Source organism: Chrysemys picta, chromosome 7 (assembly GCF_011386835.1).
Source record: "Chrysemys picta bellii isolate R12L10 chromosome 7, ASM1138683v2, whole genome shotgun sequence".
NCBI classification, from domain to species: Eukaryota; Metazoa; Chordata; order Testudines; family Emydidae; genus Chrysemys; species Chrysemys picta.
Window position 1 is genome coordinate 112,597,734 of NC_088797.1, and position 13,911 is coordinate 112,611,644.

A 13,911-nucleotide genomic window follows, 5' to 3' on the forward strand; every position below is an offset into this window, starting at 1 on the left:
CATCCCACTGCTCACACAGTGTAGTGTACCAACACTGCATGTGACATGCAGCATGAGGAAAAAGACCTCAGCTGCTATGCAAACAGCTCCCTTTTAGGGGGTGCAGGCTGCACAGGCCTTCCTCCAGAATAGAAAGCATTAACACAGAGATGCGGTCAGATCCAAGATCCCTCCCAGAGCCCTTCAAATTAGCACTTGATGCTACAGGCCTAGACTTAATGTTGGCAAACAATCAATGCTGGAATAAATTATATGCCACCTAAGATTCCACATTTGTCATCAGAGCTACTCAAAGCTCCATGGTGATAGCTGGGACAGAACTCAGATCTTTCGGCTTCCCTCTAAAGCCAAGGAAAAATCCTGATCCGTTTAGGACCCAGAGTACATAGGGTAGCAGCTCTAATTGCATCCAGTAGAGCAGAGGTGGGCAAACTACGGCCCGCAGGTCACATCCGGCCCGCAGGACCATCCTGACCGGCCGCTGAGCTCCCGGCCCGGGAGGCTAGCCCCTGGCCCCTCCCTCGCTTTCCCCCCTTCCCTGCAGCCTCAGCTCACTGCACCGCTGGCGCAATGCTCTGGTTGGCAGGGCTGCAAGCTCCTGGGGCAGCACAGCTGCAGAGCCCGGCCTGACCCGGTGCTCTGTGCTGCACGGTGGCGTGGCTGGCTCCAGCCAGGCGGCACGGCTGTAGCGCTGCCAGCCACCGGTGCTCCAGGCAGCGCAGTAAGGGGGCAGGGAGTGGGGGGGGGGTTGGATAGAGGGCAGGGGAGTTTGGGGTGGTGGTCAGGGCGCGGGGTGTGAATAGGGGTCGGGGCGGTCAGAGGGCGGGGAATGGGTTGAATGGGGGCAGGGGTCCCGGGGGGGGCAGTCAGGAAGGGGCGGGGGAGTTGGATGGGGGGGTGCAGGGCAGTCAGGGGCGGGGGTTCTGGCGGCAGTCAGGGGACAGAGAGAAGGGATGGTTGGATGGGGCAGTGAGCCCAGGGGGTGGGGGACGTCAGGAATGAGAGGAGTGGTTGGATGGTGGTGGGGGGGCAGTTGGGGCAGGGGTTCTGGGGGCTGTCAGGGGACAGGGAGCGAGAGGGTGGATGGGGCAGTGGTCCCGGGGGGTGGGGGGCATCAGGAATGAGAGGAGGGGTTGGATGGGGTGGTGGGGGGCAGTCAGGGGACAGGGAGCGAGGGGGTGGATGGGGCAGGAATCTGGGGGGGAGGCCGTCATGGGGTGAGAAGCAGGGGGGGGTTGGGTAGGGGGCAGGGCCAGGCCACGCCTGGCTGTTTGGGGAGGCACAGCCTCCTCTAACTAGCCCTCCATACAATTTCCGAAACCCGATGTGGCCTTCGGGCCAAAAAGTTTGCCCGCCCCTGCAGTAAAGGACAGTTGTTTGCCTGTTATTGCAATAGCCCAGTGGTTTGCAACCTTTTTCATTTGCAGACCCCTAACAAATTTCACACAGAGGTGTGGACCTCTTTGGAAATCTTAGACGCAGTCTGCGGACTCCCAGAGGTCCATGGACCACAGGTTAAAAACCACTGCAATAGCCCTAAAATCGCTGGTTTGCCTTTTCTACCTGGCTGTGCTTAAGTTACAGAACGAAAATCACACACAGTGCTGGTAGACAGCCACTCTCTTGTCTGATACAGAAGGGATTGAACTGGGAATCTCCCGAAATAAAAGCATCAGCTGACACAGCTTGAGCCAAAGGGTTAAAGCTCCTTAGATGGAGGCAACAGAATCATATCCTCTGCACAGAGGGAACCCTGTAACACACCCTGGCCAGTGGGTGACACACACACAGTCTGAACTGCTGCAACACAGTCAAACACAAGCACCAGAATGTTTAACCTGCACAAAGGCCTTTAAGTTTAACATGAAATGTAATCAAAACAGCATTTAACAGCACATGGAGTTGCCTACCAGGTCTGGTGGCCAAGCCAAAAGTATTAGGTAGAGTTAACTTTGGCTGACACTACGGCTTTTACTGTTTAATTTCCTGATACTTAAAAAATTATTTAAAAAAAAATAGCTGTATCTTGAATGTATCTGTGTTTGGGAACAGCTCCTTATTTCTTTAACAAGGGCTGTGTTTTTGCACGCATATTTTGCAGATTTTTTTTCTTACTGTGCTCAATACAACAGCAGCCACAGCATCTTGGCTTAAGCCTCCCTTTGACAAATATGTCACCAAACATTTCTGGCAGGATATCCTTTTGCAGATAACTGAAATGCCAAGCTCAAAACAGTCTTTGCTGCTTCCACAGTCCCTTTGCCCAGAATGAAATATATTGTTTTGCACTGTTGTTTGACTTGGGCTCAGCTGTAGATCTTTACGGGACTCAGTCTGGCCGTATAGGCATCATCGGGTTAGATGGGGGTGTTGGCATGCCTTAGGTTTGGGGTTCAGAGAATACCAAAATCTTAAAGCGACGCTCAGTCCAACTAATCAAGTTTCACCTGTTCTGCCACTTCCTGTTTGGGTGAGGAAGAAACTTCCCCATAGATATGTTATTGCAGAATTGTCCTTTATGGAGGTATTATGCCTTCCGCAGAAACATTTGGTACTGCTCGCTGTCAGAGAAAGACCATTGGTCTGATCCAGTATGGCAATTCCTATATGGACCCAATACTCTGCAAAAGATGACCAACAAAGTCCACCCACCTCAAAGTAACTATTTATAGCTTCAATGAAGAACCAGGTGCAGTCCAGGTGAGCGTGAAAGGTTCACAAATAGCACTTATTATAAAGCATTTGAGGTGCCCTAAACCTATGAGGGGCTTTGCAGAACACCTGCAGAGATGTTCCCTGCCCCAAGAGCTTACAACAGGAACAGAACCAGAACACTACAAAGGGATTGGAGACAACAGTGCAGGTAAAGGCGAGAATGGGGATTGCTGAGAAGAAGAAAGGAGGAGAGACTGTAGGTGTGTTTGAAGGAGGTAAGAGACCGAGTTTGGCAGAGTCTGGGGCGACAGGAAAACTCTGCCAGGCACAGGAACAATGTGACACCAGGCACAAAGCAGGCAGTGGGAGAAGGATACACATGAGCATAGAGCACAGAGGTAACAGAGAAGAGCCATGGGGCGGGGCAAGATTACATTGGACCTCATGGGAAAGAATGAGGAATATGAGTCTGAAGCAATAAGAGAGAAGGCGGCAGTGGAGAGACTCAAGGAGTGAGTGGGGGTCAGAGCAGCTGCAGAGGAATTGTGGAGGAGGATAAACTTCATGCTGAAGGATAAACCTACTTAGCAAGTTTCAAGTGGTTTCAGGCATTGTTTGCAATCACTATTTAAATAATATTCCACAGTAATATTATATTGTGTAAAAAGCAACAGAGGGTCCTGTGGCACCTTTAAGACTAACAGAAGTATTGGGAGCATAAGCTTTCGTGGGTAAGAACCTCACTTCTTCAGAGAAGAATCTTGCATCTGAAGAAGTGAGGTTCTTACCCACGAAAGCTTATGCTCCCAATACTTCTGTTAGTCTTAAAGGTGCCACAGGACCCTCTGTTGCTTTTTACAGATTCAGACTAACACGGCTACCCCTCTGATACTTGACATTATATTGTGTGTACACATAATATGGTATTATTATTGTTCAGTGTTTATTCACTTTGAGTTTGTATTTCTCTACAATTTCACTTCCCTGCCCTATCCCTCACCCCCACCTCCCAGTATCTCCTCTGCATTGATCTCTGCAACTATGTTCATTGGAAAGTCTGGAACAAAATATCACGTTGTACATCGTCTCACTGACTGGGCACCTCATCTCTCTACGCACGTGTCTGTCTGGATGTGTGTGACTCCCATCTCACTTAGGCTTTGGTCAGTTATTGCCCCAAACTAAACTCTGATTAGCTGATTGGGTATTTCTAACTATGTGCTGAGTATGCACCAGCTCACAAAGCATGCACAGTTAAGACCCACACCCTAGATCCAATCTTTCCCTAATTTCGGGATGTTCTGATCGGGCCATGAGCGGCTAACTCACAACTGGATTTTAGATGGTTTTGGTGGAGGCACATGTCTCCTGAAGGTATGTCACAGAACTGAAGATCATTATAGTGCCAGCAAGATAATCTTTCGCCAACCTTCTTTTTCTCCATGAATTTACCAGTAATGATATGCTACAGTACAACAAACATGGCAGAAAGCATTTTTCACCCTTGTTGGTAGGCCACACAGGACTTACTAGTGACATCAGGTATAGAAAAACTCCTACTGCCCATACATCTTGAGCTCAAGGAGAATGTCTATTAGCAGTGCTCTGTAGGATCTAGGACACACAGCTGAGCAGATCTGTTTCCAGAAGGTAGAAGGAAGTGATACAAAAATGACTTTTACTCTTGAGAGTAATAAATTTGTTTTCTTTCCCAGGAAGTTATTTTTTTCTGGCACAGTGACATTTAAAACACTCTGAATTTTCTAAGGAAAATATTGTTAAAGCCCCAACCTTTATCAGTAGAGTGTATTTAAAAAACAGAACAATCAGACACATGAAAGTGCATGTAACTTGGCCACTGGTGCCTTTGTGAGTTATTTGTCACACACAACTAAATGCATTAAGGCCCCATCATGTATATTCTGGTGTGGCTTATTTCTTAATTAAATCTGCATGACTCCTCTTCACACAGATTGGGAAGACCTCCCTTCCCCCCCCCCCCCCCCAAGAATCCATCACTATTTGGTGACCTTCTCTCCATTTCCCCTGTTGCAATCTAGTGGTACATATACTGAGAGGAGAAGCATTCCAAAGCAAGGACACTTCGTCTATGCATCAAAACCCAAAACCTTGAGGGCTGCAATGGGAGCCGTCCCGCAGAGCTAGGAATCCAATAACATCAGATACTAAAAGAGCCAAAGGCCCCATGTATTAGCCCAGCTCACACATTGAGACACAACACTGGCAAACATCTGTTTAAATTGTGGGCTGCATAGGAAAGGGGTTCGAGGTTCATTGTTTTGGTGTAGACTGATAGTTAGCTAAAATGCACCATTTAAAACAGGCAGTGTTGTGATAGCTGTGTTGGTCCCAGGATATTAGAGCTACAAAGTGGTCCTATAAAAGATATTACCTCACCCACCTTGTCCCCCATTTAAAATAGAACTTTTACCAAGCTTCCCAGGATAATGTCACCCAGTCTTTGCCAATATTGAAACATCTCCAAAAACTAAGGCAGCAAAGGAAGTTCAATGCAGCACACTTAGTTGGAAGGAGCTTTTCCTGCTAGATAATGGGAAGGGAGAAGAGATTTTCTGAGCTCTAGTTCGTTCTCACTTGCACACCATGCAAAGATACTTTTCAGAATCATTAAGAGAGAGAGTGTTCTGCATCAAATCACCTCTCCAATTTAGCTTTTCATTAATGTGTGCTGTAGACTCTATTATCTGAAATGCTACTATCACAGCCTTTGTGACTTTGTCTTGACTAACACATCAACAGATGCAGATTTCAGTCATCATGGGCCTGATTCAAAACCCACTGAAGTCAATGGAAGTTTTTCAAGTGGGCTTTGATCTGGTCCCTTCTATGCACAGCTTAAAAAATATGGAGAGAAGATATAACAGGAATTTGCCTCAATAGTCCCTACTCCTTGTAACTCCAAGTTATGCCATCACAGTAGGTAGGGCAATTACTTGGGGTTACGTTGAAGCCGGGGATGGTGAGGGTCTGCCATCTTCTCCATGGTTTGCATAAGCCAGTCAATCCTTTTTGTACCCTGAAGCAAGTAATATTTTCCCCAAAATAAAACTTAAAAGTATAGTCATGTTCCAAACATCACAGTTAATATACCTAGCCTGCCATCCTTGGAACATGAGGCATCCCTGACTAGAAACGCTATGGAGGGGGGAAAAGAGGTCATTTGTAGAAATAAATTGCATGATTAAGTTATACCGTTTGTTACTGGCTCAGAACATATAGCTAAGGAAGAGGGAACAAAGGACAGAATATGAAGGGACAGCCATACAGTTATTTTCCACAGAGAAGCAAAAAGGAATGGAACAGTTGTAATTGCAAATGACCTTGGTCTTGCGTATAGCCGAGCCCCTAAGTAAGTGGAGGGTTATTTTAGGCTGAGAGAGAAAGGAGGTAAGTGAGTTGTAAAGGAATGCGTGTGTGAGTCTGGTGCTGAAAGGCACAGCTCTGAGCCTGCCAGGAAAGGACTCCGCTGTGACACGCTGGTCTTTAGAAGGAAAGGCAAGGAAGTATAATGAGGGACAACAAAAACTCCCTGAGCCAGCAGCTGGAAACAACATATTGTCTGTATCATGGGCAGAGTGCTCCCCTAGCCTTGCTTCCATGAGTCAGCATTTCAGGGGTCACAGGGAAGCAAGAGAGAGAGTGGTCAAGGCGTGTGCAGGAGGAAGGGGCCATTTGGATCCCAAATATGTAATGTGGTACGTGTGAGAGGTCTGCTGAAAGGCATGCCAGGGAACATTGGCTTGGAAAGTGTCTGAGGGCATATGGAGTTAGCAAAATAATGCGCAACAGGCTATTTAAGCAGCAAAGTCAAGAAAGAAGAGGAAAAAGGCCTTCCTGGATTTTCATGGCATCCTTTTGTAGAGGAAAAGCATGTTCTCTTTGTACAGTACTTTCCTGTAGAGAAACGGGATAAAGCTTCTCTATCCTTCAACTGAAAGATTCAAAAATCCACCACTAGAGGGAGTCCACCCCTTTTCCCCACAGCCATAGACAGGTACTTCTGGTGACCAAGTCCTCATGGGAAATACCAGAGGGCCAGAGCTTTTCATTGGGGGCAGAACAGTACAGGCTCAACTGGCTTCTGTGCAGCTAAGCTCATTTACATGAGCTGAGGAGGGTCTGGCCCAGTGGATCTGTAATGCAGTGCATCTAGGCCGTGGGGTGTAAGGCAAGGGAGACGTCACTGGAAGACTCGATACTGCTTCAACAGACGTGGAGAAAACACACTAGTTCTCTCACTCACTCACACACACACACACACACACACACACACACACACACACACACACACACACACACAAAGGTATGTTTGAAACTGTAAGGAACTAGTGTAATTTGCATGGCCCCTCCCTTATATCAATTTCTCTCCTTAATAAACATTATTTTCTTCTCCTAAATCCAGGCCTCTGGATTCTGCAGCATTCCTGTGTAGCAAACTGGAGATTCTGTGGCAGCTACAGATTCCTCCTCCCTCCCCCCCACCCCCAAAATGGAGATCTATATTGAATTAAATATGAAAATGAATAATGCATGGAATCAGAGAAATGTAGGTCGGGAAGAGACCTTAAGGTCATCTAGTCCAGCCCCCTGCACTGAGGCAAGACCAAGTAAACATAGACCAGCCCTGACAGTTGTTTGTCTAACCTGTTCTTAAAAACCACCAATGACGGGGATTTCGCAATCTCCCTTGGAAGCCTATTCCAGAACTTAACTATCTTTATAGTTAGAAAGTTGTTCCTAATATCTAACTTAAACTTCCCTTGCTGTAGATTAAGCCCATTACATCTTTTCCTACCTTTAGTGGACATGGAAAACAAGAGATCCCTGTCTTCTTTGTAAGAGTCCTTAACATATTTGAAGACTATTATCAGGTTCCCCCTCAGTCTTCTTTTCTCAAGAAAAGAACTCTTTTTAACCTTTCCTCACAGCTTGGGTTTTCTAAGCCTTTTATCATGTTTGTTACTCTCCTCTGGACTCTCTCTAATTTGACCATATCTTCCCTAAAGCATGACATCTAGAATTATACACACTACTTCAGATGAGGCCTCACCAGTGCCAAATATAGCAGAACAATTACTTCCCGTGCCTAATATATGACACTCCTGTTAATACACTGCAGAATGTGATTAGCTTTTTTTGCAATTGTATCACACTGTTGATTCATATTCAGTTTGTGATCCACTATAACTCCCAGATCGTTTTCAGCAGTTATTCCCCATTTGATTTCCTGTCTTCCTAAGTGAAGTACTTTGTACTTATCTTTATTTAATTTTATCTTGTTGATTTCTGACCAATTCTCCAATTTGTCAAGGTTGTTTTAAATTCTAATTCTCTCCTCCAAAGAGACCTCTCCCACCATGATGTCATCCACAGATTTTATAAACACACTCTCCACTCTGCTATCTAAGTCATTAATTAAAATATTGACTAGTACTGGACCCAGGACTGACCCCTGCAGGATCCCACTAGATAACCCCTACCAGTTTGACAGCAAATCGTTGATAATTACTCTGAGTAAAATCTTTTAACCAGTTATGCACTCACTTTATAGTAATTTCATCCAGACCATATTTCCCTAGTTTGCTTATGAGAATATCATGTGGGACTGTGTCAAAAGCCTTACTAAAATCAAGATCTCTCACATCTACTGCTCCCTCCCCCCATCCACTAGGCCAATGACCCTGTCAAGGAAAGAAATTAGGTTGGTTTGGCATGATTTGTTCTTGACAAATCCATGATGGCTGTTCCTTATAACACTATTATCTTCTAGCTGCTTACAAATATCCAGTGTTCTTCCAGGTATCGAAGTTAGGCTGACTGTTCTATAATTCCCCAGGTCCTCTTGGTTTCTCTTTTTAAGGATAGGTAATGCGTTTGCCCTTCTCCAGTCTCTTCACCCGTCCTGCATGTGTTCTTGAAGATAATTGCTAACTGTTCTGAGATGGTTTCAGCTACTTCCTTAAGAACCCCAGAATTAATTTCATTGGGCCCTGCCAAGTTGAATACATCTAAGGCTATGTCTACATTTATCCAAGTGTCCTTTAACCTGTTCTTTCTCTATTTTGTCTTTTTCTTCTCCCTTGTTGTTAATCTTGTGTTAAGTATCTGGTCAGAATTAACCATTTTAGTGAAGACTGAAGCAAAATAGGCATTAAACACTTCAGCCTTCTTGATGTCATCTATTATTAGCTTTCCTTTCCCACTTGGTAGAGGACCTACGCTTTCCTTTGTCTTTCCCTTGCTTCTAATGTATTTATAGACCCTTTTCTTATTGCCTTTTATGTACCTTGCTAGGCATAACTCAGTTTGTGCCTTAGCCTTTATGCTTTTGTCCCTACCTGCTTGTGCTATTCTTTTGTACTCATCTTTGTCCATGTTTCCACTTTTTGTAAGATTCCTTTTTGATTTTCAGGTCATTAAAGAGCTCCTGATGGAGCCATATTGGCCTCTTAGTATTCTTCCTATCCTTCCTTCACATTGGGATAGTTTGCTGTTGTGCCTTTAATATTGTCTCTGAAAAACTGACAGCTCTCCTGAACTCCTTTATCCCTTAGATCAGTGGTCCCCAACCTTTTTCGTCTGGCAGGCCTTAGATTTTCTTCCCATGGAGTCTTTTTCGAGTTTTCCAAATTTTTTAAAGTCTGTATTTTTGAAGTCCATTGTCCTTATTCTGCTGCTCTCACTCCTTCCTTTCCTTAGAATCATCAGATCTATTATTTCATGATGATTTTCATCCAATTGCCTTCAGCTCTGCAGCCAATTCCTCCTTGTTAGTCAGAATCAAGTCTGAAACGGCTGTCCCACCTCCCCCAACCCCCATTACTTCCTGTACTTTCTGAAACAAAGAGTTGTCCCCAATACATTCCAAGAACTTACTAGGGATTCTGTGTTTTGCCATATTACTTTTCCACCCATGTCTGGGTACTTAAAGTCCCCCATTACTATCCAGTCCTGTGTTTTGAATATTTCAGTTATTTGTTCTAAAATTGCTTCATCCAACTCCTCTTCCTGATTCAGGGGTCTATAGTAGACCCCAAACATGACTTTGCCTGTTTTTTCCCCTTTTTATCTTCGCCTTACCCTTGTGTTGTTCTATTTTATATTAAAATCAACTTGTTTTGTGCTGCTCCAAAATTTGTATTTTCAACATGCTGAAGAATCTTGTATTGAAAACACATAATTGCAATGTAGAATTTCTCAGTGGGGAAGCTGGTTGTGTTGATAGCTTAGTAGGAGACAACCTGGGGTTTTTGGTAGCAGGGTAGAGGATAGCTGGAGTTTTGGGCTCTTGAAAAGATGTGGGAGGAAGTTTGGGACTGTGGCATAAACATTAGCTGGTTATTTCTGCTGACCTGATCAAAAATTCAATTGCTGACAATACTGACATTTTAACTGACATCAGTAGATTTCAAAGTTAAGTCTCTGTTGGAATGAATGGGGAGCAATTCACATGTCTCAGACCTATTATTTCAGGCTCTATGAAAACTCAGGCAGAATAACCTGCATCAGGTGCCCCCCTTTTCAAGTTTGGAAAGTTTCTTTCATAACCATATACGATTAGAAATTTATAGTTTTAATGCAATCTTAGATCCTGCAGTCAACTTCATGAATTTCAGAATGCACAGGCCCCTGGTTAAAACAAAAACCAAAAACTCACTATAGAGATATTTACCTATTAAATTCCATAGATATTTAGAATAATTTCTATAAAACACTATCATTAAAATTCTATAAGACCTTTTCCTTTATGGAAAAAAAATGTTTATATTTCACTAGTGTCAGTTGTGTATATACCAATGCACTGTGTGTATATAGGAGAAAAGGGAGTGTCCCAGGCAGCTCTGAGCTTTCTTGGCGATTTGCTTGTTTTCTCCATGTCATCAAATAAACACTACAACTAAATTCAACAGGGCATAGCAGCACATCTATTACAGCTACACATTTCCCATCAGACTACCATTTTTTAGGCACATTTGGGATTAGAAGCAGAGGCTGTGGGATCATTTATAAACAGGTGGGTTAAGGAGCTTCAAAAATGTGTACACTGAATGAAAAAGAGACTGTTTCCTCTGAGTGGGATAGGATACTGGTGCCCGAATTCTTGTTAACAAGATGCTACATTATATAGCAACCAGGCCTTCATTCATGGAAAATGTTCACTTTCAACAATTTATGTCACAAATAAAGAAGCCTGTTTAATACACCTCCTCATGGCAGATTTCATGGCAAACCATAATTCGGGATTGGTTGTCTTGTTCAAACACAGGGGTGTTGCGAGGATGAACAAATTACAGACTGTTAGGTGCTCAGACACTCTGGTGATAGCGACCAGATAAGTACCTAAAATAGGAAGAATTATGGATCATTCCCTCAATGAAATGACAGCTATAGGGCCTTTTCATAAAGCACCTTCACACAAGTAACTTTACACACGAGTTATCCCTTTGAGGTTGATGGTAACATCCCATTCTGAAGTTATGGGACTACTCAGGTAATAAAGTTAAGAGCTACAGGAACAGGCTCATATTCTCAGGTTAAAACCAAGCATCCTTTACTTACCTGTCTGTACTTGATCTTCAGATTATTTTCCCCTGCAGGAAATGTCCTCATCACCAAATGCCTAAAGAAATGCAGGAAAATGCTCTGGGCTTTAAAGGGTCAATGGAATCATGAACGCAGGCTTTGGCTGGAAAGTATGAGAGGAAATAGTTTTGCACATACTTACCTTTTAATCTGTACTTTTTTACCATATCAATCTAGATATACATCCTGTTGCTCATATGGGAATTTAAACAATATTCTTCGGATTATTAAGAATATGCTTTTCCATTCGCCTTTAACTAGAGACATTTATTAGTTCCACATTTCACTAACATTAATTACTGCTGGGAGCCATACATTCATGACTCATATGCACTAGAAACAGGCACTTGTGTAAACTTAAAATTCAGTCTGTCTTGATGTTGTTATAATCTGCTTGAAACTATCCTCTTTATTCAAAATAAATAAAGCCGATGACTACTACTTTCTCGGAGAATTTTTTTTAAGAAATCATTGCCATTTTGGTCAATCATACAGAAATCAACATACAAGGAGCTCTCCCTGCTAGTCTGATGCAGCAGTTGCTTAAAAAGGAGAAAACCCAATGCTCTCAGAGTGGCTTACATTAGTGATAAGGTTAAAAATACAAAGAAGATTAATGAATCATGAAGCCATGAGATTACAGACCATGAAGAGAAAAACAATGGAAGGAAAAGTTAACAGTGTCTCCTTAAATCTTCCTGGGGGGTGTATATGGATGAGATATTTCGGAAGGATTTATTCTTTAATTTGGGAATTAATTTAGGGCTAGGTGATAGTGAGGAACTCTTATTATGGCTTAAGTTGATTATGACACAGGCAATTGATGTTTGCCCAAAGACTTTCTATCTTGATTTGCAACACCTTTGTTACTTCTAGCATGATCACTTATCGGAAGAGCCAAACTGCAGGTTTTGTTTATATGGATTAGAATGAGACCATCAAATGTATTGTCACTTATATCCTATACCAGGATCATAAGCCAAATCTCTAGAGGTTAAAGACTCTTCACTGGGCATAGTCAATGGAAGTCTTTCTACTGACTCCAATGAGCTTCGCTTCAGGCCCTAACATGCTGACTAACAGCTGGTATGAATAAATAGTAGTAGTGATGAAAGTCAAGTTTCACCGATAGAATTCATTTCTGCTATGCAAGGTTTATCGTTCTTGCTGCCATATGTTTTGCTTTCCATAAAAGTGAACAATATTAGAAATTCCACTTCATACGGGAGGAATCTGACCCCCAAAAGTGCAAAGCTTAAGTTGACCATTGGCTAAAAGCCAGGGCAGTGTTTTGCTGTCTGGATTTAAAGCTGACTGAATTCATGCTCTCCAAGTCAAATCGTGAAGTGATGCTTTTGCAGACATTTGCTTTAAATGAGCTATTTGTTGACATTTTTTCTTGTAATGCAGGGTGTGGAGATAATTCAACTAGTCTACCAAGTTACAATAACATATTCCTAACGCAGCATTCAAATAATGTTTCTACTGCTTATTATAAAGACCTAAGACAATATTTTAAACATACATTTTTCAAAGTTCAAAGTATTTGATCCTATTTGGAGGAGAGGAAGGGTTGAACTGTTTGAAATACAACACTGCTCGTAATAAGATATGTAGCATGAGCACCTACTTTGGAATTTGTTCTGTCACTGTGTAATACCTTGGGGAGCTGTGGGCCCCTATATAGTGTACCTTGTATGCCTAGAACTTATTTCTTTACTATTATCCAGTAAAAATCCTTTCATCTCCATATAATTAAATTTCTTCTGTTTTCTTGGCCACCAAAGAGGCCTTGGGCAACCTCTGTCTATCATATGGCAGATTCTATTCCATGGATAGTTACAGTAGCATGAGTTTATGCCAGTGGTTCACAAACTGGGGAACATGCAAGAGATTCTCTGGGAGGCACAAAGAAACTGGGATCCCGTAGGTCCCACAGGCCCCTCAGGATAATAACGGGAGCAGGATAAAAATAGAATGGGTATTGCAGGGCAGGACAGGAGCGGGATGGGGAAAAAAATAATCCCCCCACGCCACAAACAACATGAATGCCCGAGCCAGCAGCTCTCCGGCCACCCAGCTCTTAAGGCAGCACCGCCATTAGCAGCAGCACAGCAGTAAGGATTACTTCAGATTACAAAGGGGTGGGGGGGAACAGCATGATAAATTCCCTGAATGGTAAGGTGGATGTGACTAGAAAAGTTTGCACACCACTGCTTTATGCTGTCCTTTGCCATGCTTCTACTCTGTAGATTTCCTCAGATCTCAATCTGATCATACAAGGTTCTATGATCTCTGTAGGATGTGTCCTTCAAGAAAAGCAGGTAATGAAACCTAAGGCGGAAGGTCTTCATGGTTACAGTGCTTTTGCCCAGACATTTGCTGAGGGATAGGATGAGCTCATCTTCAGGAAAAAAAAAAAAAAAAAAAGAGGAGGCTTGAGTCAACAACTGGATATGTCTCATAGCCTCTTAGCATCTGCTGTAGAAGCAGCATGATTCAGTGGGCAGGGCTTTGGCCTGGGACTCAGGAAAACTAAGTTCTTGGTGGGGGCTTCTAGCAGGGCCGGGGCCTCCATTAAGGCAAACTAGGCAGTTGCCTAGGGCGCCAAGATTTGGGGGCACCAAAAAG

General features: G+C 43.4%; 1 protein-coding gene across 4 annotated transcripts in view; it reads right to left on the reverse strand.

Annotated features, from left to right (window-relative positions):
* Positions 1–13,911, reverse strand: part of GRK5 (G protein-coupled receptor kinase 5) — a 232,938-nt gene that overhangs the window by 196,921 nt on the left and 22,106 nt on the right. Inside the window, exon 2 of one of the 4 annotated variants that reach the window (XM_042855317.2) lies at positions 11,257–11,317. The exons of the other annotated variants lie outside the window; for them this stretch is intronic. The gene's annotated coding sequence lies outside the window, so the exon portion shown is untranslated. The remainder of the gene's footprint in view (positions 1–11,256; positions 11,318–13,911) is intronic. 4 annotated transcript variants of the gene reach the window in all.